Source organism: Malaclemys terrapin, chromosome 2 (assembly GCF_027887155.1).
Source record: "Malaclemys terrapin pileata isolate rMalTer1 chromosome 2, rMalTer1.hap1, whole genome shotgun sequence".
NCBI lineage: Eukaryota > Metazoa > Chordata > Testudines > Emydidae > Malaclemys > Malaclemys terrapin.
Window position 1 is genome coordinate 203,636,892 of NC_071506.1, and position 26,543 is coordinate 203,663,434.

The following is a 26,543-nucleotide window of genomic DNA, read 5'->3' on the forward strand; positions in this document are numbered from 1 at the left end:
TTTGCAAGCCAGATACTTAAGTCTGTCATTATTTTGTGTGGTGGTCGTGGGGAATGTGGCTGAAGAGGATGTGTCATGTGTATGTAAATGATGGGGAAATATCCAAATGCTTTATAGTGAGAAGACAGCTTCTGGAGCAAAGACAGATTCTTTTGAAGCAAGGTTTGACCATACTAAGTGCAGCAAAGTCTTCAGTATTCAGGTTGACATCTTATCCTGAGGTGCTTAGCATCAGCTGAAGTCCCATTATGCAAGGATAATACAAACACCTAAAGGGTTTCTTTAGACACTAAAAATATTAACCTTAAAATATTTTGGTAAACTTTTTTATTTTAAAATCAGGTCTTTGGACTTTTGTGGCATTTTCTGTAATTGAAATAGTTATTTTAAATGGGTTAAATGTTTCCCATGTGCATTTTGTATTGGCACTTCTGTCCAACAAATAGAAAAAATGCTATTATCTAAGTGTTTATCTTAACAGAACTGGGTAACATCTGGTGAATATAGTGTGTTTAAAAAAAAAAATAAAAAAAAAAATAAAAGAAAAATACATAATCTAACCAATATTTTAGGGTATTAGTAAAAGGTTTACTTTTAGAGCTAAAATATAAATACAGGAAATAAGTGGCATGTTGTTGTATTTTCTTGAGCTATAATTGCATTGTTACATAAACCAATATGAATGGTCCAGAATTACAAGACAAATGAAATAGGTTGGTTATGCTTTGATTAGATATAGTGCATGTGGATAAAAATGTGGCATAGCTTGGCTTTGTTTACTTTTGCAATTTTTCCTAAGGTGATTGTATAACTGGATAGCCTTGGTAACCACCTTCTGATTGTTCAGGCAGACTTTCAAAAGACTCATCTGCCTTACAATAAATTTTTAAATCTCAATACTTAAAATTTAATTAATTTTAATTTAATTTAAATATTTTATGTGGTTCTGTGTGTGAACATGCATATATATACTTTTAAAAAATCATCTTAGAAGACAAGCTTATACTTTAATCTTGCTAAAACGTCTACATGGGAATCTTGAAAGAGATGTTCTCCTTTTCTAAGTCACCCTGAAAGTTTTCTTTAGGACTTGAGCTTTTTGATATTCACCCTTTCAGCTAGTAGCTGTAAAGTATTGCAATCAGAATAGCCGTTAAAATTGCTGTATTATATTTCTAGAAATATTGTCTATTATTGACATAAAAGAAAAACTATTCCAGTTACACTTGTTAAATTTATTTTTTTCTTGAGCATGAGGGACACTTCCCTCCCCCCCCACACACCATTGATGCAAATTGTTTTTGACCTGTAAACACTGCTGTTTTACTTCTTTTCTGTAACACCGGCAAGCTCCATTATTTTCCTCAGAAAAAGATCATGGATTTATTTATGGAACTCAACAGATTGTAAACAGTTTCACTCAGGTTTTTATGTGACGTACCTTTAATTATATTTGTTTTTCATGTAAGATATCTTTCATTCATATTCTAAAAATGGTTTGTGGTAACTTACAGTTCAGGGGAACAAGCTGGAGCATGTTAACAAATAAGCATATTCCCTCAACAAGGCTAAAGAATTTTTTAGCTCTGTGATGAATGCAGGTTGACAGAGTTGGGGGTGGCTGTGGAGTTCTTCTCTGTATAAATTCATTCGTCATTAACACAAGAACTAAGAACGAAGTACTGTTCAAGCAGACAGCTGACATTCTGTGTAGGAGCTTTGAGCAATAATGTCAGATACAATTAACAATGTGTAGGATGATTATGTAGCAGTTTGTCTTGCTTAAATCTACTGCTTCATACATTTATGAGGAATTCCGTCTTCTGATATTGCATAGTGGAATGATTAGGATAAAGAAAACATAACTGTGCAGTAAACTTGATCCCTTTTAATAATTTAAATGTAGATTTTGCCATGTTGGTTTTTTGTGTTCTAGATAACCTGTGCCTAAAGGCTAATAGAAACTATATGTAATCCTGGTTTTAAATCCTCATGCTACAGAATATTAACTTTTTTTCTTTTGTAACAAAGAGAAGGAAATATATTTCATTAAGTCAGTAGGCATATTGATTTTGTTTATTTGCAATTTGTGAAGACCTATGCTAAAATTCTGGAAAATGTTATACAAATACAGAGGACAGTTATTAAATTCACTATCCTGAATCTGTACTGTTGAATCAGCTTCAAATTTGATTAAAAGCAAACCCAGCGATATCTGATATAAAAGTTCAGCTATAGATACATTGTAAAGATAAGGTACTTAGCTTACAAATTTTATGTGGGGATACTGGTATTTCAGAAATGAGTTTTTGGTGGGCAGTGTGGCTTATTGTAGTAGGTTTTTTGCAATTATGCAGTTTTCTCCAGAATACAAACAGAAAGGTATATTAAAATATGTGGTTACTAAATTTTGAGCTATCATTTTATTTACATTTACAGTTCTAATCACCATAATGAATGTGGGGGAGAATTAGGGGTTTTTATTTACTTTCAAGTCAGTTGTCTCAAGCTCTCCAGTGTTTTAGTTTGAATGCAAATCTAAAAAAAAATTACAGTATATCTCAAACAACATAAATGTTCCAATTTTCACTGTATGGAATGCGTGCCAACATGATGACAACATTGTGTCTTATTTCTGAAGGCATTTAACATATTTAGGTGATTGTAGGTGCATGATTGCTTTGCAAATCAGATTCTGAGACTGCTAAGGAGAATAAGTCAAGAACTGTTCTTGGCACTGGATTTCTTGTGAGCTGTTCCTTGAAGAGGATAATGCAGCTGTCTTTATCTGCTGGTAACCAGATTAGGGCTTTCAGGATGTAGCTAATATAATTGTTGTGTACTACATCACCAGTGCAGGGTGGTACACACCCTTCTTCCTAGTTTGTAATTCAGAGGTTTAATCAAGATTTTGACACATTGTTGGCTGCTAATTAGTGCAGTGGTGTTTTTGTCATTTCAGAGGCACTGGGCTACCTTGCTCAGATTTGAACCGAAAAATTGGGATATGGATAAAAATTCATTCATAGATAAAACTAGATCTGTGAAAGCGGAGAGAGGGGGGGCATATTGTGGAATTAGACAATTTCAAAATTATTGATTTTGGTGTGTTTATGTAATGTTTTAAATGTAAGATTTATTGATGAGTGAATTAAACACTTAATTCTTTATCACAAATTCTACTTATTCCTATCTATGGAAACAATAAGTTGCTCAGGAATTGTATTTAAATAAAAAATAAAAAGGATAAAAATGAGGGGGGAAATCCCTCAGTTAATTCTCTGGCTTTGTTTGTTGGAAAATTTCCCCCTATTCTCAAGTCCTTAACCATCTCATTCAGAGAGTAAATTTACAAGTTGTGTAGCAAGAAGAACACTTGCCAGTATGTATGTTGAGAGAGAGGCAGGTGGGACAGAACAGCATGTGCTGAGGAATCTCTCTTTTAAAAATGTTGGGAAGAGGACAGGGCTAGAATATAAGAGTAGTCAGTATCTATCTTATTCCTGAGTGTTTTTTTTAAATACAGTGGAACCTGACCAAACTGGAGGTTTCCAAAATGTTCTGGCAAATCCTTGTTTCTGCTATCCAGTTTTCTAGTCTGCCTTTTCATTGTGCTTGAACACTCATCCTCCTGAAATTCAGGCCACATTAAGGTGAGTCTAGTTGGGCATTGAAAAGTACTAGTCACTTCTGAAAATGTAGGCCAAATTATATAGGGAGGAAAAAAATTTAATTTCTGCCTCACCTTATTTAGCATTCTTTCTATGCATAAAACATCCATGTTTATTTCAAAGCACAAGTAATTCTTTAATTTTCAAAAACTTTGAAAAAATCTGTTTTGCTCTGCATCTCACCTTTTTAATTAAGAAAATAGTTGAGGATATTAGAGCAGAATAGGAAATGGTTCATGCAAAATACAGTTTTAAGGCTTTATTTATTATAATAGAAACTGTTTAACTATTCTCTCTAGTACAATATGTAAGGGGTGATGTAAAACTAGGGCAACTGGAAATTGGGAGAAATCTGCAGCATTTTAAAAGCAAATTAACTCCAAAGCACATACGAAAAACTACTTCCTTCAAAAACTATATATTTGAATAACTTCTAAATAAAATTTATATATTTCAATCTTGTCTTTTTTAAAAAACAAACAACCTCAACCCTGACATCTTTGGTTTTCTTCCTCAAAACTTTCCTGCCGAGACCTTGTAATTCCTGTACCTCTTTCCATCCCCCTCCCCCTGGCAAGTTTATAGTGCTCTTAGATGATCTTCCTCCTTTCAAGAGTACTTTGGGGGGGGGGGAGGGAGATTGACGATACACCATATATGTGATGCATCGTTCTCTATACTTGTATTTTAAAATTTACCTTCTTCCTGTGAAACATCTTTTTCAATTAATTTAGCCACACTGATGCATACCATCTAGATACCTCTAGCAGAGATTATCATTGGTGAAATAGCTAATTTTGAGTTTTAAATGGTTATTATGAGGTAACAAAGTCAACACCCATTATGTAAAATGGGGCAGTTCAGACTTTTCCTAGAGCTAGTGTGTATACGTGCAGTCTCACCAAGGCAGAATGTAAATCTGGTTTAATAGGCCTTTTTAGCCACTGGAATGACTAGAAACTTATATTTTAAGTGCAAAGTAACAGTAAAAATGGTGTTTGGGGCATTCCTGTTTCTTTTAGTGACTTCCATTTCAAATGTACTCTGTTTTCAAAATATAATCTGATTATTTTTAATAGCTAACCCTGCAAACTCAATATGAGATCTGAAGTTGACAGCTATTATTTCTGATGCGTATATAATTTACAGCAATAGTGTTTGTGAGCCATGTTCTGCCCTCAGTTATATTTGTGGAACCCCAATGGGATGAGAGAAGCCTGGCCCAGCTCAGTCTCCAATAGCTTTCTAGCTGTACAGAACTAAGGAGCAAATCTGTCGAGGAAGAAATTGCGGTTGATATTTAATAACATTGCAGGATAGGAATATACGTTAAATTTTGAAGAAAACCCGGAAAATTTCACAAATCTATGGAGAGAGACCCCACATCCACACACTAGAATGGATTTTCCGTGACACTTGTTTCAAGTGACTTTACTTCTGACCAGCTGTATAGTTGCTGTGTATAGGCAAGGCTGGTTGTTTATGATCTAAGAAATAAGAGTAGCTCACAAGCCTCCCCATTATTATACAGTGTCCCAGTTATCAAATAATCAGATGGTAAGACCCCTTAGTCCTTATTGATATAGGGCAATTTAGAATACCTTGTTTAGATATGAAAGTTCTTTACAACTTTGCCTGTCTGAGCCATAAACTCCACTGAACATACCACGTGGTCACTTTAGAAGTATTTTAGCTTTAAAGGATTGAGTACAGGATTTTGTATGGCTTTTATAGAACATCCCTCCCCCCACCCCACCCCCCAAAACCCCCAGACAAAATAGCATACAAGTTGATATGGGGACAGCAAAAATTGCCCATCCTTTAATAGCTTCCTTTGAAGAACAAGTCCTTGTCTCTTTAGACACATTTAAAAAAAACAAACTGTGTGTGTCTAAAACAGGCATTTGTAATTTATGAACAAATAATGATTTAAATAGTCTCAAGTTTGCAACACATATGGTGGCATTTTTGTGGCCATTGGCATGTTTTCTTATGTCTGTTAGATTTCATTTTTTTTAAAACGATGGCAATATGTTAACCAAAAAGTCTTTACAAAAAATAAAAAATTACACATTTAAAATGTTTTCTATTCATTTAAACAAACAAACCCAGAGAAGGTTAGCCTATTGATGCTTTTTGGGAAGAGGGACTGGCTTTGGGAGTAGTTAACTAGAGCCTGAAATGTTTGGCATCTTTCAGTGGGAATCACCAGTACTGGTGTGCTCTAGGCCAGAAACTTTTGCTGGCATAGCAATGTTAGCTAGAGGTGAGTGGTTTTTTGCAGCATTTCTATGCTGGCTTTTAAAAGCCTTAGTGTAAATGTAGATATACTGGTATAAAAGTGCTTTAGTCAGTGTAGTTTATTTTGCTCACCAAACTGGTATAATCTATATTGGCCAAAAACTTTTTTTTTTTTTTTTGGCTGCAGGGGGGGAACAGGATCAGCTTCACATACACTTGGAGGGTTTTGCCAGATACCTATAAGGCCAAACTTTTTAGTGTAGATTAGGTCTTAGTCTGAAAACCCCTGTATGTAAAGTGGTGTAAGAGAGATAGGGTATAAAACAAGCCTTTGTTAAGCAACTGCTTAACTGATAACCCATATCACCTTTCTTGGGGGTCTTTTAATTTTGACTTCAATTCTCAACTCCTTTTTTTCAGTTAAGAATTTAGTTCTAGAGTTTTATGTTCACAAAGATGAAGTTTTATCCTTAACAGAGTTAATAGTATGGGATATATAAGAAGACAAAAATAGTATTGGTCTATGATTCAGTAAACAGAAAAGCAGAAAGTTGGTCATATTAACCATTCAGGTTTTCAGAATTAAATTACACAACCACAATAGAAAATAACACTTGTACTCAGTTGTTGTCTGGGGAAGGTGACTTTGTTTAGATTTTTGACCAAGAGTTTCTCAGAATAGGGCCTCACTTGTGCCAACTGATCATCATCTCTGGTGGTGGTAACACAACAGAGGAAAAACAAAGCCAGATCACAAGACAATTTGGTTAATTACTTACATGCCAATTTACCAAGGTCTCCGTCCCAATGGATTTATAATAGTCAAACCTTTTAACTTATTTTCCAATTATATTAGCCCCAGGATTAGATTAACACTAACTACCAGAGACAAACTCCTACATTTGACAGACTGCGAAGACTGAAGGCAGTTCAAAAAGCTTACACACTTGGTGTTATCTTATATTTGTATACACCTAGATCTTGAATGGAAGCTTGAAACCATAAACGATGATACAAATGTACAGTGTTCTACAATCTTAGTTAACAATAGCCTGTCAGCTTCAAAGCTACAATCTTGGTTGGAACATGTTACAAAACAAGATTACACACTGTAACTCTTTGACAATCTTTAAAACACAAGCATGTGCTCTTCCTTACTAGTTAGGTACCCAGTTTCAGGGAGTAATCAGTTGACTGATTTGGGTCATTACCCAAGAGAAGGTCTCTGTGTTACTTATTGCCAGATCTTTCTCCAGCCATCAGCTTTTAGCTCAGTTGTTGTTCACAGCAGGAGTTGACACTGCAAACACAGGTGGAGTAAAGGATGGACACGACTATAGTCTTTTCCTTGTGCACTAGCAGGCAATGTGAATTGCTGGAAAATAGACAGTTAAAGGTGTCTCTTTCTATCTGAGATAGGTACTTAGTGTCATGAGGAGGACTCCCAGGTCACCACTCAGGACCAGGGCCGGCTCTAGGTTTTTTGCTGCCACAAGCAAAAAAAAAACAAAAAACAAAAAAACCCTTTGGGAGCGCAACTGCCAAAGTGTCTGGAATGCTGCCCCTGAAATTGTGCTGCCCCAAGCACGTGTTTGGTTTGCTGGTGCCTAGAGCCGGCCCTGCCCAGGACTGTAGTCTTCTCCCTTCCAGGTGTCTTCAGCTTTTGGAAAGTGATATGCTGAAGGAGGCAGATTGTTTTATCCTATTTTTTTGGTGGTCCAAAGTTGTTGTTTGTGAGTTCTTGCAGCTGGTACTGGAATTTTCCAGTCTCTGTGCAATACATCTTTTCACACCAGCTTGTGTATGGCAAGTTAGGCCATAACTGTTGGTGCAGCCATATTGTAATATATCTTGAACGCCATAGCAATACGCCCTTCCCTCTATATCAGGGGTCAGCAACCTTTCAGAAGCGGTGTGCCGAGTCTTGATTTATTCACTCTGATTTAAGGTTTCGCGTGCCAGTCATACATTTTAACGTTTTTAGAAGGTCTCTTTCTATGTCTATAATATATAACTAAACTATTGTTGTATGTAGACTAAACAGGATTTTTAAAATGTTTAAGAAGCTTCATTTAAAATTAAATTAAAATGCAGAGCCCCCCGGACTGGTGGCCAGGACCCGGGCAGTGTGAGTGCCACTGAAAATCAGCTCGCGTGCCGCCTTTGGCACGCGTGCCATAGGTTGCCTACCCCTGCTCTATATGGTATTCATCTTTTGGTATTCCAATACTGAATTAAAATATTGATCCCATCCCTAATTTAAAGTGCACTAAAACAAATAAAAAATAAATTGGCTTCCTTCCATCTCCCCTTCCTAACTATCTGCCACATAGATCAAAGGAGGCTAACAATTTTTAACATGTGCATGACTATTCATTGTGGCATGGCTTCAAACTGCCAATCAGATTACTCTTCAAGCTTGTTCATTGTTTTTTGTTGTTGTTGTTGTTGTTGTTGCATGCTATGTATGTTAAAAAATCACATACTGTATTATCCCTTTAAAATAAGGGAAATAAAAACATTCATTTTGTTACTAAAGGAATGCTTTTATTTTGTTCATAAATTGATATGCTAGTTCACACTTTCAGCACCTGTGCAAACTTGAGTTTGATTTTATTTAACTTCTCCTTTGAAATGGTCCATAATTAATTACTCTATTAATTAAGGCTGTGAAAGATCAAATGTAGCCTGTCTGCACAGATATTGTTGAAAACATTTTATAATTTTAATAATAAAGAAAATAAAGATTTATGGAACCTCAGTGTTTGTAAATATTAAAACTGATTTTATCATGAGATGTTTTGTCAGAAAGATTCTTAGCAGTGTTCTGAATAAAGTTGCTGCGGCTGGATTGCATTTGGCAAAGCAAGAGAGGAGAAGATGCAAGAGGAATTTTAGCTTTGGGGACTGAGGAAAGGCAGGATTGTAGAGATGTTTTGTGGAAGGATTTGGAGACAAGGGGTGTGTGTTTGTTTTGAAAGTGCGGAGTGAAAGAACCCCCAGATTAGACCCGAATGAAAGTAATAGTATTGTCTATTGTGATTGAAAAAAGAACTGTTTTGTCATAAAATTGCAGTGGGTTTAACTTTTTGTTGCTTGGGAATGTAGCACACGTGTTTCACTCTTTACCAGGCTTAATAATTGGGGTTTTAGGTATGTGGTAAACTTTCAAGCAGTGACATGGACAAAGACTTCATTGGTAGGAATAGAGAGGAAAGATTATATTTTTGCCATTGTTATAGAGGGAAAAGTGATGGAATGTTGACGCTTGGATGTGTAGGAGGAAGAAGAGAAGATGTGTCTAATGCTAATGAGCATGTGGGACTGGTAAAGTGCTGATGAGTTTGGGAGGAAGATGTGATTCAGCATGCCAGATCCTGTTACTGACACTTGAATTTAATCTCACTAAATTCCTGTTGTCTGTGTGACTATTCTGTGGCAACCACTCCTCCAAATTTGCACCCTGATTATCTGGTAAAGCATATTTTTCCTGCATTCCATCAAAATCAACTAAAGTATGGTGAAAGAGGCGTGTGTCAGCCATGCTTATCTTTATGTGACATCTGAGTCCAGGTTTATCAGAGTAGTTTGGAATATGCTAAAGAAATACTCGAGGAGGAGAGGGGGACATATTTATTAAAGATATACTGTGGGAGAGAGGTGAGAGAACATATTTACCATAGTGTGTTACCAAATCTATTACAAACCAACCAAGGTCAAGTTGCCCCAAAGAACTGGATTAAGAATCTTTGTTAAACTGTATTTACAGCAGTGGTATTGTAATTTGTCATTCTTCCTCAGGAGCTCTAAGCAAGAATGAGCATGGCAAAGTGAAGTTCAGGAAAAATGTACATTGTATTTCATCAGCAGTTTCCCAGAGCCTGTAATTAACAATGGATGAAAAATCCATATGTGCATTGAACTCCAGATCTGCAGCATGTAGATAGTCAAAGCCATACTTTTACTCCCTCCTCCATATTTGTTCTGATTTTTCAGTAGGCCATGCTGAGACAGATATTATGCCTAATGCACCAAATAAAAAGGATAGTAACCTCTCTTCAGTGCCTTGTACTGGATCAAGGCAAAACAGGGCAGAACCATTTAACTACTTTAATGAATATTTTTCCTATGCCATGGGAAAAATATTCATTAAACTATCCAGGGGAAAGAGAAACTGATAATGAAGATGCAGCTGGAGAACAGAGAAAATGCAGGAAGATTATATTGAGACGACTCCTTTGTATTCTCTTCCTACTTATGGTCCCCCATGCACATGCTTCCTAATTCCCATCTTCCTCATATCGTTCAGACTCCGCAGACTTCAGTTATGTTGATGTGATAGAATATTTCTTCTGTTAAACCCACTGTGATTTTTTTCTTCTTCACTGGGATTGTTATAAATTGTGTAATTTCTACAGATCAACAGAAAATGCTTTCATACATGAAATGTTTTTAGAATTGTCAAAACAGTGCAAGAATTATACCATTCTCTTGCTCCCACACTCTTCTTTATATGAGAATTAAACATAATTAGGAAGCTGATGATAAGTTAAGCAGGTGTTTGTATTAATTTATGTCCTACAACAGCTATGGCCAGCAGTGGATATCAGTTCTTCGAGGAGTGTCCTTGTGGGTGCTCCATTTTAGGTGTGTTGACACCCTGTGCTTGTAATTGGAGATTTCTGGTAGCAGTGCCTGGTTGGGTCTCACACGCTGTAGCCATCTCGCGCCACTCCGAGCAGATACATAGCGGTGCGCAGCCAACCATCCCCCAGTCTCTTCTCTACCGCCTTTGGCTTGAGTTGGAGTGATCAGCAGAGCCCTCTCTTACCTTAGATAAGATTCATAGTAGATAGTCCTTAGTGATAGTAAAAAGAACAGGAGTACTTGTGGCACCTTAGAGACTAACAAATTTATTAGAGCATAAGCTTTCGTGGACTACAGCCCACTTCTTCGGGCTGTAGTCCACGAAAGCTTATGCTCTAATAAATTTGTTAGTCTCTAAGGTGCCACAAGTACTCCTGTTCTTCTTTTTGCGGATACAGACTAACACGGCTGTTACTCTGAAACCTTAGTGATAGTGTTAGCTTAATTGTAATTAGTTTCCCTAGCCTTACTATAATTTTTTTTAAAATTAAAAAAAAAAAAAAAAAATTTCCCTTTTACCATCCCTATCTACTCCTACCTCTCTGGTAGGTGTACAGCCATAGCCTCAAACAGAGTTTCTTTTTTTTTTTTCCTCTAAGAGACCGACTCTCTCATGCATGGCCGGTTCACCTGGCTTTAAATGCTGCCTGACTTGCAGACTCTCCATACTAGTCTCTGACGGTCACACTCAGTGTGTCTGTTGCCTCGGTGAGACACACTTTACCCAAAAGTGCCCACATTGCAAAAAACTAACAGCTAGACAAGAAAAGCCAGGGATCTCCAGCTGAAGCTCCTCATGATGGGGATTCAGTCTGAAGACCAGTCCAGTTTTCAGTTTCCCATTCACCCCAGAGACGCTATTCTTTTCTCTTTATATAATAACACTTTGTCCTTCATGGCACCTGCTGGAGATCTGAAAGACTCAAGGGTGACCTTAAAAACCCTAGGTATTTACATACCTGCAAACAAAAAGAAACAGAGCAGATTTTTCAATCAGAAATTCTGGTCTATGCCATACTCTCAGCCCCAAAGACAGTACAGTCATTGGCAGAACCAAGATCAGCCTTCGATGTCTCAACAATCCACTTCTAGGTAATAATTTTAAAGTGTGGTTGAGGACATGAGACCTCCACACTCGACTACTCCGAAACCAAAAACGGTCCCCCACCCATTCAGAGACAGTCTTTCACCATACTACCCAGTCTGGAACACCATCATGACAGACAAATGGGTTTTAGAGATTATTCAGAAGGGCTACTCCATCCCCTTTATTTCTATCCCACCTAACCACCCATGTTCCCCGTCCCTCTTCAGGGACCCCTCTCATGAGCACCTGTTACAACAGGAAATTAATGACTTTTTACAGTTAATTGCCATGGAACCCATACCATCACAACACAGTGGGAGAAGTTTTTATTCACATTACTTTTTAACACAGAAAAAGACTATAGGCGGAGACCCATCCTGGATTTAAGAAAACTCAGCAAATTCATGAGAACACAATGTTTTAAAATGGTGACTCTAACCACAATAATTCTGGCATTAGAGAAGGGAGATTGGCTCTCAGCCCTCGGCCATCAGGACTCTTTTTTCACATTACCATCCAACTGTCACAAGATTCCTGAGAGTCACCCTAGGGAAACAGCATTTCCAATACAGAGTACTACCCTTCAGCCTATCCACTGTCCCAAGGGTTTTTTCCAAGGTTCTCGCAGTCGTTGCAGTTCACCTACGCCGACATGGCGTAATGATATTTCCATACTTGGCCGACTGCCTCATACAGGCACCAACATGTCTAGAAGCGATAAATGCCACGCAGAGCACGATAACCCTTTTCCCAAACCTAGGATTGCAAATAAACGTGCAAATGTCCACACTGGTTCCTGTCCAAAAGTTGGAATTCATAGGAGACTGTCTAACAGCAACACTACCCCAACAGCGCATCCTCACCCTAGTCAGCCTAATTTCAACAGCGAGGAACAGCCCACAAACATCCGTCCGAGTGTGTTTACAACTCTTGGGGCACACATTGGCAACTACGTTTGTTGTCAGGCATGCCAGATTCCACATGAGATGCTTGCAGGCTTGGCTTTGAACACTGTATATACTGCACAGACTCTCTTAACGGACGCCTCATAATGCCATGCAGAGTAAAAGACTCATTAACATGGTGGACACAACCAAAGAATGTCTGCTCAGGAGTCCCTTTCCAACAAAGAACTTCAACCATGACAATCACGACAGGCACATCTCTAATAGGTTGGGGCGAGGGAGAACATCTACTCAACAATACAGTCCAGCGGAATCAGACCTGCACATAAACTTACTGGAACTAAGGGCAGTTCGAAATGCATGCGAGCACTTTCTCTCTCTAATCAAGAACAATGCCATTAAGATCCTCATGGACAATATAGCATGCATGTTTTATATAAACTACCAATGGGGGGAGCACAATCATACTCTGTATGTACAGAAGCAGTATGCCTTTGGAATTGGAGCATCACCAACAACATAGAGATATCAGCATCCTTTCTGCCGGGATGCCAGAATACAACAGTAGATGTACTAAGCAGGGGGTTCTCAGAAACCCACAAGTGGGAGATGGATCCCGGAATTCTCAAATTCATATTCAAACTATGGGGGTTGCCCACAATAGATCTATTTGCAACAGCTCAGAACGCCAATTGCCCACAATATTGCTCCAGAGCAGGATTGGGACACCAGTCCCTAGGTGACGCTCTCTTCCTAAAGTAGGAGTCGCCACTGATGTATGCATTTCCTCCGACCCCACTCCTAAGCGGAGTCATTCACAAGATCATGCAGGACATAGCGCCCTGACATGGTGAAGACAAACATGGTTCCCTAACTTGCATCACATGGTAGTGAAACCACCTCGAACCCTTCGCTTAGTACCTCACCTTCTATCACAAGATGCGGGATGCGTCCGTCACCCCAACCTCGCAGTACTCCACCTCAAGGCCTGGTTACTCTATGGCTGACTTGGGTTGAGAAGGCCTGTTTTGAGGAAGTAAAAGATATATTACTGAACAATGGGAGACTAAGTACAAGAAAGACATATCTATAAGTGGAAACGATTCTGCATCTGGTGCCAAGATAAACAAATCTTGCCATAATCATAACACTAACACTAACACTAACACCACCCACACCCACCCACCAACCGCAGATCCTGGACTATATACTAGGGCTTAAAACATCAGGGCTATCCACAGGCGCAATCAGAGTATACTTGGCTGCTATTATCTCCTTCCATGATGAGGTGGACGGGGTCACTATATTTGCTCACCCGATGATTAAACGCTTCTTTAAAGGCATTGAAAACACTTATTCCACAATAAGAAACCCTACACCCATGTGGGACCTCGTTCTACACAGACTCATGGGAAAGCCATTTGAACCCCTTGCAACCTGCTCTTTGTGTCACTTAACTATGAAGGTGGCTTTCCTCATTGCCATCATGTCCACCAGACGGGTGGGAGAAATAGGTGCCCTAATGGCACACCCACCTTATACAACATTCTTTAAAGATAAAGTAATCCTATGACCGCATCCTAAGTTCATACCCAACTTTCACCTCCCTCTTTCATTTAAACCAACCCATTTACTTACCTGTATTTTTTCCTAAGCCATGTGTGGACGGGAAAGAGGCCTCACTCCACACATTAGATGTTCTCAGAGCATTGAAAGAATAAAAACATTTAGAAAATCACCTAGACCAAACCATCTCAAATCAAAGACTATCCAAATGGATATCAGAATGTATCCATTTGTGCTACCAAAAGAACAATTTACAAGCTCCACCGCACATACTCTACCAGAGCACTGTCAGCATCTGTGGCCTTTCTCAAGAATGTCCTTATCACTGACATTTGCAGAGCAGCTACCTGGACATCACTCCATACTTTCACTAACTACACTTAGAGCAGCAATCAGCATCTGATACTCACTTTGGATTTACGATGTTATTCACCATCAATAGACCAGCTCCGAAACCCTTTCCTTCCACTAAGGGGCACTGCTCAACAGTCACCTAAATTGGAATACCCACAGGGACACTCCTCGAAGAAGAGAGGGTTACTCACCTTGTGCAGTAACCGAGGTTCTATGAGATGGTTGTCCCTGTGGGTGCACCACTGCCCGCCCTCCTCCCCTCTACTTCGGCGTTTCAGGCCAATTCTCTGAGGTAGAGAAGAAAGGGGGGATGGTTGGCTGCACACTGCTGTGTAACCGCTTGGAGCAGTGTGAGTTGGCTATAGCGTGCCTGTGGCCCAACAGGGCATTGCTATCACAAATCTCCAATTACAAGCTCAGGGCATCAAGACACCTAAAATGGAGCACCCACAGGGACAACCATCTCGAAGAACCTCAGTTACTACACAAGGTGAGTAACCCTCTCTTCTCTGCTGTTCCAGTGGCAGAGTACTGGCAGATGACATCTCTTCTGTTAGCTTTCCTGACTTTGGCAATTCACACTCTATAAAAGCTTCTCCCTCAGAAAATAGGCATTACCAGGCTGGATCAGACCTTTGTCCATCTAGTCCTATATCCTATCTCCCAGAATGGACATCACCAGATGCTTTAGATGAAGGTGCAAGAAGGTGAGTAAGTAGATGTGGGATAACCTACCCCAATCAAGGTCTCATCTTAATCTCTAGTAGTTAGACTGATTTAAAACCTGACGCGTAAGATTTTCTCTCTTCTGCAACTTTTATCAGTATAAACTACCATAACTCTGTATAATCTTGTTAGCTGTATAAACCTCCAGTCTCTCTTTGAATCTTGTTACATTCTTGGCCTCTACAACATCCTGTAGCAATGAGTTTCACAGTCTAATTACATGTTATTTTTTGAGTGATAGTCACTGTTGTATTCCCCTGAGTGTTAAGCATTCACAGCATATGCCCGGAGTCAGAGAATTTTGGAAGTAGTGTCCAGTGGTCTGTGCAAGCTCCCTGACTCACCTTGTACTTCCGGCCGAGGCGATAAAGGGTGGGTTGGACTGACTGCATCCCCAGTTCCTTCTAACAGCTGCATGGTCTAGGTTGGAATTTTCAGTGACTGCGTCTGTGACGCATTTCAAAAAGATCATAGTTGTCGTTAGTTTTACCAGTTTTATTTGCAGTTTTACTAGTTTATATCTTTCCTAGTTAATAGTTTTGTTAGTTTTGAAATAGCTTTGTTTTTTTTCCCCTATGCTGAACCTGTGCATGGGTGCTGGACTATGCCCAGGACCCTGGGTGTGAAACTTTGTGCCTTGTGCCCACCATCCTTCTTGGTCAGCGATGACCATCAACGCTGCCTCTACTGCCCGGGAGAAGCTCACATCGTGGCTAGGTGCAGTATTTGCTAATCCTTTCCCAGACAAACCCGAGAAGGCTGAGTCCTTAATCTCTGCGGAGTTGGCCATGAGACTGCACTTGGAGTTAGACTGGGGAACCCCCTGCGTACTTCGGCTTGATTCAGTGAGGAGCTTGCCTCCCGCTACTACATCCAATTCTGGTGCTGGCAGGATCACCCCCAGGGCTGGGGCGAATCAGGAAGTTTGAAAGTCTCCCATAAGCATGGGGCTACATCTTCATCTAAATCCAAGAAAACGGACATTCCCTCCACTAGCTTGGCCCAAGGGGATTGAGCTCATTCCAGTGCCACAGGCATGAGAAGAAGACCCAGAAACTATGGGAGCCAACTGTTCCAGGCATTGAACCACCAGTACCACCATCACTGGCAGCCCACAAAGCATGAGAACTGCCCATCCAGGAAAAGTCATCGGTGCCAGTACTGATGTCTGGGAAGGAAAGAGTGCCCCGACACTAGGAAGATCCGGATCCATGGCTGAACCCCAAGAGGTCTTTGCCTTACCGACCCAGTGTCCCGTTCTTGTTGGGTCCCTCCCTTCCAGGGAGATCATATCCCCTCCATGGGATGTGTCTAGGGCAGGGGTGGGCAAACTACGGCCCACGGACCAGATCCGGGCCGTGAGCTCCCGCTGGAGGGCGGGGTCTGGGGCTTATCCCCCTCTGGTGCTCCAGCTGTGGAGTAGGGTTGGGGGCTGCTCCATGCGGCTCCCGGAAGCAGTGGCATGGCCCCACTCTGGCTCCTACGCGTGGGGCAGCCAGGGGGTTCTGCTCTGCACATTGCCGCCGCCCCAAGTGCCACCCCCACAGCTCCCGTTGTCTGGGAACCACAGCCAATGGGAGCTGCGGGGGTGGTCCCTGGAGACTGGGCAGTATGCAGAGCCGCCTGGCCGTGCTTCCAGGTAGGAGCCAGAAAAGGGACATGCTGCTGCTTCCAGGAGCTGCTTGAGGTAAGCACCGCCTGGAGCCTCACCCACGCCCCAACCCCCTACTCCAGCCCTGATCCTCCAAACCCCTCGATCCCAGCCCAGAGCACCCTCCTGCACCCCAAACCCACCATCCCCAGAGCCCGCACCCCCAGCCAGAGCCCCCTCCTGCACCATGAACATCTCATTTCTGGCCCCATCCTGGAATCCGCACCCCCAACCAGAGCCCTCACTCCCTTCTGTGCCCGAACCCCAATTTTGTGAGCATTCATGGCCCGCCATACAATTTCTATTCCCAGATGTGGCCTTCGGGCCAAAAAGTTTGCCCACCCCTGGCCTAGGGTATGCGGTCTCTTGCCCTCCTCACAGGTACTATATTCGGTTCCATTGGCTCCAACAGTATCGCCTCTAGAACCAGATTCCGCCTTCTCCCCTTCTGATGAATCAGAACCAGGAGAACAACCTCTTCCATACTGCTCCTATACACCATCACTGAGCCATGCACATCCATGGGAACTGCTACCCCCCATCCTCATTGGAGCCACTGTTATCCCATGCCATGGGAACCTCTGCAACTTCTGGTGGATCTGGTTTATTGACCATATTGGGGGCCCTGGGCACAGTATCCTCTCTCGGAACCTGCCTGACCTGCAAGAGAATCACCGCCTGCTTCCCCCCCAAAGGGATCTATCAAGCAGGTTCATAAATCCAATAGTGGAGGAAGAATTTTACACCCTGGTCCTGGCGGTTCTACTGGAGCCGACTAGGGTTCCTATCCTCCTCACTGGATGAAACGGTAACTACATTATCTCCCTCCCCACCAGGTGACTTCCTAGAGTTCCAGGAGCTTCTAAGGAGAGTTGAGGGAGAATTACACATCCCACTGGAGGAGATTCAAGACTCGCAATGTAAGCTCCTGGATATCCTACACACCTCAGCACCGTCAAGAATAGCACTCCCAGCTAACAATGCCATATTACTTCCAGCCAGAGGTATATGGCATACTCTAGCCACATGTTCTGGCACTCCTAAAGGAACTGAGAAATGTTACTATATCCTAACCAAGAGATCAGAATTCCTCTTCTCCCACCCTGCTCTAAACTCGCGGATGGTTCAGACTGCTTCAGGGAGGACCAAGCAGCAACACCCTCTGTCTACTGGGGACAAGGAATGGAAGCACCTCAATCTTCTGGGGAGGAAAATCTTCTCTTCCTTCAGTTTGCAATTCTTGATTACCAATTATCAAGCACTATTGGCTAAATATTCCCTACTATGACAAGATCATGCCTGCTTCCAAACCCTTGTCAAGGAAGGGAAACTCATAGCTAGAACTGCCCTCCAGTTCAAAATAGAGACGGCTGATATCACCTTTAGGGACATGGCCACAGCTATCATGCTGCATAGGGAATCTTGGCTTCATGCTTCTGGTTTTCCTAAAGAGGTCTAGAACCCCGTATATTACCTACCCTTTGAGAAATCCCATCTTTACAACCACAAGACAGATGAGTCTTTATATACATTGAAAGATTCTCTGCTACTCTCTGCTGGTTGGGCGTATACACTCCTGCCCCAAAATGGAAGTTTTACTGCTTGTTGTCCACACACAGGTACAGGTCTCCTCAGTTCTATAACCAGAAGCCTTACAAACCTCCTCGAAAATGCCATCCCACCTCGCTGGCTTCCTCATCTCAAACCCAGCCTGAGGCCAAGAAGCTTTTTTGATACGAGCTTGAGAGCCGCCAGCCACAGACCTAACACTTTGCGATCCCTCCACTCCCTTTGAGGGACCCCTCCACTCCCTTTGGGGGTTGCTTAGCACTCTTTTTATCACTCATGGGGTGCAATACTAATGGACAGATGGATGCTTAATGTCATCCGCCATGGCTATCCAATCAAGTTTGTCATGCTACCTCTTCCAAAACCTCCCTCCCTCGTCGGGGACCAGTGTCATGACAATATCCTCTCCCAAGAAGTGAACTCCTTATTGCATTGGGGAGCAATAGAGCACATTCCTCTGGAATATCAAGGAACAGGGTTCTACTCAACTTACTTCCTGATCCCCAAGAAAAAAGGCAGTCAGAGACCAATCGTCAACCTCTGCCACCTCAATCGCTTCATCTGCAAACTCAAGTTTCCGTGGTCCCGTTGGCAGTGATAATTCCATTCCTAGTAAAAGGCATGTGGTTCATGGTTCTCGATATGAAGAACACTTACTTCCATGTTGACATTCATCCCACCCACAGACGTTTTCTCAGATTTATGGTGAGCGCTGATGATTTCCAATACTGAGTACTTTCCTGCGGAATCGTTACCGCTCCCAGAGTCTTCACCAAAGTATTTTCCATAGTAGCAGCTCACATCAAGTGTTTATGGTTTTCTTGTTTTTTCCATTCCCCGACAACTGGCTCCTGGCAGCCATGTCCTGCCAGGAAGCCCTTGTATCGATCTCCAAACTACTCCACCTCCTCGCTTCACTTGGAGTCAGTGTCAACATAAAAAAAAAAAAATCCTTAACACCACACAGTCACTAGACTTCGTCGGGGCTACCATAAATTCTATCATGGCTTTGTACACCTACATGACCTCTTTCATAGGACTTCATTTTCGCTGCCTTCAGACGTGGCTCCAGTCCATGCACTCACTGAGCTGTCACTCTGTGGACCTCAGGCTGATGTTTCCGGCCAAGGTACTGTCATCCCGGCTGTCATGGACAGACCTGCATCACATACACCTGGGAGTTCCCTCAATGTCTGGTGTGCTCTGGCTTTCTACCTGCAGAGAACAAATCCTATCAAGAAGTCCCCTAGAATGTTAATGGCAATAGCTGAGAGATTCAGGGGACAGACGATCTCCATCTGGAGAATCTCCAAGTGGATTTCTGACTGCATCACGCTTTGCGACCAACTGTCGGGCCTGCCTACCCCTACCAGGATACAGGCTCACTCCACTAGAGCTCAAACTACGACTGTGGCCTCCCTCCAGGACGTGCCTCTCATAGACATATTTAGAGCAGCTACATGGAGTTCAGTGCACACCTTTGCAATACATTACACCCTGGTGCAGGACTTGGTGGCGGATGCGTCCTCTGGCACGGTGTTTGTCTGCACAACCCTTCCTTCTTATCCTCACACCATCTGCCAATGTAGGTACTACTTGTAAGTCAGCCTCCATGGAATACAGTGGGGACCATCACTCAAAGAAGAAAAGGAGGTTACTTACCCTGTAGCTGGAGGTTCTTCAAGATATGTGGTCCCTATCTGTATTTGACTTCCTGTCCTCCTTCCCCTCTGTTTCGGATCTGTCAGATTTGCGGTGGAGAAGGAACTGGAGACCTGATCAGTCCGCCCTGCCCTTTATTATATTGGTTGGAAACAAGGGGAGTCAAAGCGCATGCGCGGACCAATGGTTACTACTTTGAAAATTCTTTGACTCCGGGCGCATGGTGCGCTTGCGTAACCCTCTGTGGAATACAGAGAGGGATCACACATCTCTAAGAACCTCCAGTTACACGTAAGTAACCTTCTCTTGTGTGAGAAGCATTTCCATTTATCAGTTTTGAATTTTCCCCTTTTCAGTTTTGCTTATCCCGTTTTAGCTTCCAAAACTCTTATGCACAGCTACTAATGGAAAATATTGGGGTATTCAATATTATTGCACTTTATTTCTAAAGTTCACCTCACTTACAGACTTCTGTAGGCACATTCAGTAGCCCCTCACTTCCTGAATCAACAGCTGACAGGCAGTAGCCTGACTCTAGTGTCATCACAGTATAGTTTTTGTTAACTAAGTGAGCAAAGGTTAGGCAAGGTCATCAAGGATCATGATAGGGTCTCACACCCAGATAGGATTAGTGATAGCATGATGTTAGTTACTGTTATTGCTATACAACATTTATATTGCAGTAGTGCCTAAAGGCTGCAACCAGCTTGGACCATAATGTGCTAAGCATTGTACAAATATAATAACAGATTATAATTGTCAGAATTCTAATATCCACATTAAAAATGGATACAAAAAAAATCATTAACTGAAGGCTTGAATTTTGTTTATATTTCCCAGTCCTAGTACTACATCTACGAGCCAGAGTAAAAAAAAAAAAAAAACCCTACAACATAGAGGAATTAGAGTTGTGTACTGTTTATCATGTACTTTATTTAACTGAAACTTAATCAACTTGATTTACACCTGGCCATTTTTGACAACTAATCACTACCTACCTCCATTCACTTGCCCTCCTAGGCTTGTGATTCCACAATCTTCTTGACCTCCTCTAACATTGGATAACATTCTCCTTCAGGAAGATTGTCATCTTCTCTTCTCCTTCTATATTCTTTCTATCTGGCAAAATTAATACATTCTTATTGTTTCAGCTATCATTTACATATCATACATATAACTATATGGATAGTTCCCAGATTTTTCTTCCTTTTAGCTGGAGATGTAAAATTGCACAGCTACTGACATGTAGTTCTAGAATTTTGCTACAATCTATAACATAATGTAAGAAAATGGCTTGTTCAAGATTGGAGCGAATAGTGTAGGAAGCAAAAATCTTTGTAACTGATGCAAGAACCAGGTCTTCCTCACAAGTAGATAGATGCTGATAAACAGTTGTGTGCTGCTTATGTATTAGTAAGGCACTTCATGTTAGCACTGACAAAATGGCCCCATGGAATGCCTGATGCAGGGGACAGAATGCTCACTGAGAAATGCAGGGCACAGCATTGAGGGATGGAATTAAAACAATGAACTTAAAGTGGTGCGCCTGCAGTCCTTGTGGCTTCCTTTTTTGTGCTTGAGAGAAACTTTTGTAAGCTGCACCAGTTCAAGTGAAATTGAGCTAAAGATTTTATCCTAGATGTTCCAAGAAGTCATTGCAACCCGTGCTTGTAAAACCTGGAATGGCAATTGTATTTGCAAACTTAAGTGGTTTCAGCTATCTGACACAATTCTTTTTTGCCTACTGTAGAATTTTGGAATGATCCCTTGTAATTGTAAACAAGCTTTGATTGTATTTGCTAGAGAACAAACCCTATTAAGAACTTTTTATTTAATTTTTTTATTAATCCAGGACCTGTCACAGATACTTTGGGGGGGGGGGGGAGGGAAGAAGTGGTCAGTTGAATTCTACCTTGTTGTTTTAATATTTGGACAAATATCACAGCATGGAGGCTACTTTCATTCAAGATATTCAGTGATTTATTCACTGCCAATAGTTAAGGCTTTTTGTGTTAGTATGATGAGACATACTGGATCATGACATCCTTAGAGCTTGTTTTAGTCTCTGCTATTAGACTTTTGGATCATTAGTTCAGTACAACTCCAGTTCTGTTTTTTGTTGACCTTCAGATACCTATTTTAGGACCAACTGTCTTCTGATAAGTTTCCTTTGGAATCTATCAATAGAAAGCATGTATTTTACTTCTGTTGTTATGTAGATGACACTCTTCCATCTAACCACTGCATAGCTATAGTGACTGATACTTACAAGATATATCACATAATTGTATGAATTTAAGGCCAACTAGAATAGTTTATATTTTGGTAACAGCTGAGTAGTCCTGTCTTCCTTGTCAGTTCCCTTTGGCAAAACAATGTTGATACTTTATTCTATTATTAAAAGATTTAATTATTCTGCTGTTCCCAGACTTCTACATATTCCTCATTGTTTTATAATGAAAACATCATCTTGTGCTGTGTAATAACGTTCCTTTGAAACAATAGGTTTTGGGAAAGATCTTGAATTATTTGTGAATATCCAGGTCAATTGTAGCTTCAAAATTTGGCAGCCTAAAAGCTCACAAGTACCACTACCTCAAGATTACAGCGTATTACTCTTGTTTTTAAAACTTTCCATTGGTTTCTATCGAAGTCACGTTGTGTGGGGTTTTTTTTTGTTTTTGTTTTTTTTTAATTTGAGTTAGTGTTTAAGACTTTGAATGGACTTGCTCTGATCTTTTTTCAGTTTATTTTCAAAATTGGCCTTTAAGATCCAAGTTTGGCCTTTAAGATTGACCAATAACTGCACCACATCTTCGGGGGGGGGGAGGGGGAAAGGGGAGGGCGTTGTCTGACTTGCTGGGGAAAGGGGTATACCTTTTTAAGGGCGGGGGCATAAATGTTGCATGAGGATGCAGACTCATCCCCCCCAGCTGACTGAAAGAGGGCAGGGGAAGCCCTCTTTCACCCGGACCAAGCAGAGCAGCACCCATCCTCCTACCCTTGAAAGTGGCAAAATACCAGGTTTGGTCAGGATCTGCTGTAGGCACTCTATCTACTCCTTTCTTGGGGGGCTGGGAAGGAATTTTTCCCTCAGTGCCAGGTTGACCAAGGCAGAGTGTGGGGGTGTTTTTTCACTTTTCTCACAGCAAGTTTGGGCGGGGCTTAGTTGGGTCGAGCATGGAATGGGAGTTAGGCTATGATGTCGCAACTCATTCTGTAAACGTGAGGCAGATATCCAGTGCAGGTGCTCCGTAGGGAAGGGATACAGTGATCAGATAAATGGTTTGGTAAAGGATTTATTAAAAGAGCAGAAACAGGGAGGTTTGTGGCTTCTGTGACTGGAACGGCAGGGAGACTACCTTCCCCTCCTCCTTTATAGCCCACCTTACCCTTCATTTGAGGGGGCGGGAATGGTAAGGTCCCAGCAGCGTGTTGGCTGGGGACCAGAGTGGGGAAAAAAAGGAGGGGACTGGTGGAAGCCCCCTGGGTAGATATTGAAATGATCATGGAGTTACCTACCCTGTACACTTTTATCTGCCAGGTACTCCCAGACAGTTGTTAATAAAGTTGTAGCCTAATTAAACCACATCCAGTGTCTCCTGGCCTTCTTTCAGTATAGTTGGACAATTACTTATTTATTTTGCCCTGATTTTAATCTCATAGTGATAGAAGCTATTGTTCTGTGATTATGTGCTTGATCTGTGGCATACTCTTCCTCCAGCTATTAGAAACTTTCAAACTCATTCTGCATTTGTTGTTGCGTTCAGTTGTTCAGCCTGTATTGTAGAAATATACAGGACTTCACAGGTTCTAGGTGACTCATTAAATACTGTATATGGTATAATAGTCATGGGCAGCAAGTACAACTCAGGACAGTCAGTCCATGCTAATCGCCATGTCTGGATTTTAATCTTAAAGATAAAAATGAACCCAAATTTTGATTTGCTTTAATTTTTTACTTTGAAAGTGTCCATTTTAAGAGAAATTTTGCTTCATGTTAGAAATGCATTGTCACTAACTAGTAGAAATATAGGCTTAGATTTTCAGAGGGGCCTGAGCGAATTAGGTACCCAACTGTCACTGAATTTCAATGGGGAGTTGGGTGCCTAAAGGCTTGTCTACATGATGGGGTAATGCGCTATATGGGAATGTGATTTCTAAAGCATACTAACATGTTGCGCATGAATTGATCCATGTTGATACTGCTAGTGTGCTTTAATGTGGTGTTTGAAGTAGTACATTAAAGCACTGTAATGAACCTTTCGTGCACACCAGCAGGGACTACATGACCTACTGATGAATAACACATTATTGCAGTTTAGAAATCATACGCTACTAGAGTGAATTACCCCACTGTACAGACAAGTCCTGACTCCCTTTTTTCTTCTTTAAATAGTTCACCTGTATTGATTTAAAATGAAGTTGCTGAGTCACCAAACTGCAGTGAGAGAAATGACTGAAATTTGAATTCTTTCACCCTGTTAATTCTCCATTTCCTTTGCAACTTAATTCTGTTCACTGCTTGCTGTGCATTGCTTGTTTCCTGAAAATCTGATACACATGTTCAATTCTTATGTACAAGGTATTATGCTACTGTATGTTATAGCAACACTCTCTATTTAAAGTTATGGATCAGCTTGCATAACTCCTGCTTTCAGTAATTTGTAACTTTCTGGAAAATTATTAATTAGGGTTCTGGTTTCTTGGTCCCAAAATAAATTTTGTATGTGTGATATTTTATGTGTGAAAATTGTTTAGCCATTTTGTGGTATCCCAGAATGGAAGAGGTGTGTTTTTTGTTTTTGTTTTTGTTTTTTTTCCCCCTTCACATCCTGAGGTAATTTTCAAACAATTTAATTTTAGAACTTCATATATACTTGACACATTATCCCCAGTTATTGCAATTTCCTATACTTAGTGAAGAAATTTGACTTGGAAATAGTGAAATTAATTAAAAAATTAGAAATAATGAAATAAATTTGAAAACTGCATGCATAGACAGGACTACACCAGGGCTGCTAATCTCAAGATGACCAGATGCAGTGTTTCAGCTGTACACAGTGGGCTAAATTATGGCCAGGAGTAGGTGGATTCAACTCAGTTGATTTTAGTGGATTTATACCCTGCTGGAAAAAGATGCCCAAATCCGGAGTGCTGCAGACAGGAATATATAAAAGTGTATTCATTTTCATGATTAGGTACTCAAATGTCTGTGTATATATGTGTGAAAAGATATGAATTGTACATAATACTTGAAGCAAATGTAATACATTTATATAAGCCTGTAATCATTTCTGTAAACACGTATTTGAAGCTTCGGATATATGCAAATGCTGTTATGGGTCTTTCTAGAACTGGAGCCTCCCTGAAGATCAATGGGGATTGATCAAAACCCAGAGACATAAATACACACAAGGCTGGGGGAAAGTTGCAATTCCTATTAAAACTATAATTAAATTTTGACTTAATATATTATAAAATCTTAAATGTAATTATTTTATCATCTTAGATTTAAAATTCCTTATTAAACTAGGTGTCATATTCAATTTATGTATTTGTAGGATTATAATTTGTGTGCATTTTCAGTAGAAATCTGTCCAGTATTCTTTTTAAAGTTTCCTGCAGCTTCATATATACCCTGGAATAAGAACCTTTACAAATGTAAAATCAGCAGAAATCTTACTATTACTTTTTAATTGCACTGGAAACAGTTTTATTTTTAATAAAAATGGTCTTCTCATACACTATTTGCAACTCATAGACTGCAGTATTGTGCATTTGACTGACAGTATGAAAGTCTAACCTGTTTTCATAATCAAAGCTGAAAAAAATGCAATATGTATGTATTAACAGTGAAAAATAAATGTAGAGTTGAGTTTTAATAATCAGCTACTTCTGGTATCCTAATTTAAGAAGTTTTAGGTGGCTATTCATCATGTTTAAAAAAAAAAAAAAAAAAAAAAGTTAAAAATTGGCTTCATCTATAGCTTGTTTTTTAATACTATTTTGAAGTTACATTGTTTCCCTGAGTCAGAATCCTCAGTGTTAACCACTACCATTAACATTTATTTCATGCAGCATTAAGTTTATAAAACTTAATCTTGTGATTAGATTAATGGGTCTAACAGTTTCTTTAAAAAATGCTGATGTCTACAGTTACATTTTTAAGACACTAAGAGTTAAATCAGTGTCTTTTCTTAGTTAGAACTGAAGTGTATTCTCCCAGTTCTTGTGTGAGGACTAAGTACTGTTTCCATGGAAACTCATGGAATAGTGTGTGTTTCTTCACTGCCCTTCCTCTTGCATTCTGTTTTGCTTACATATCCATACACAGAAGTATTCTTAATCACATTCTCTTATAATGGTAGTTGAAGGGAAACAAGCATGTTGGAGAAAATTTTCAGATATGCAATTACTGATATTTTCTAGGTTTTTGATTGTAAATGAAAGTAGAGGTTTAG

At 40.5% G+C, this 26,543-nt stretch overlaps 1 protein-coding gene across 29 annotated transcripts in view; it reads left to right on the forward strand.

The window, feature by feature from the left end:
• Positions 1-26,543, forward strand: part of CLASP2 (cytoplasmic linker associated protein 2) — a 277,113-nt gene that overhangs the window by 67,617 nt on the left and 182,953 nt on the right. The gene's annotated exons all lie outside the window — the stretch shown is intronic.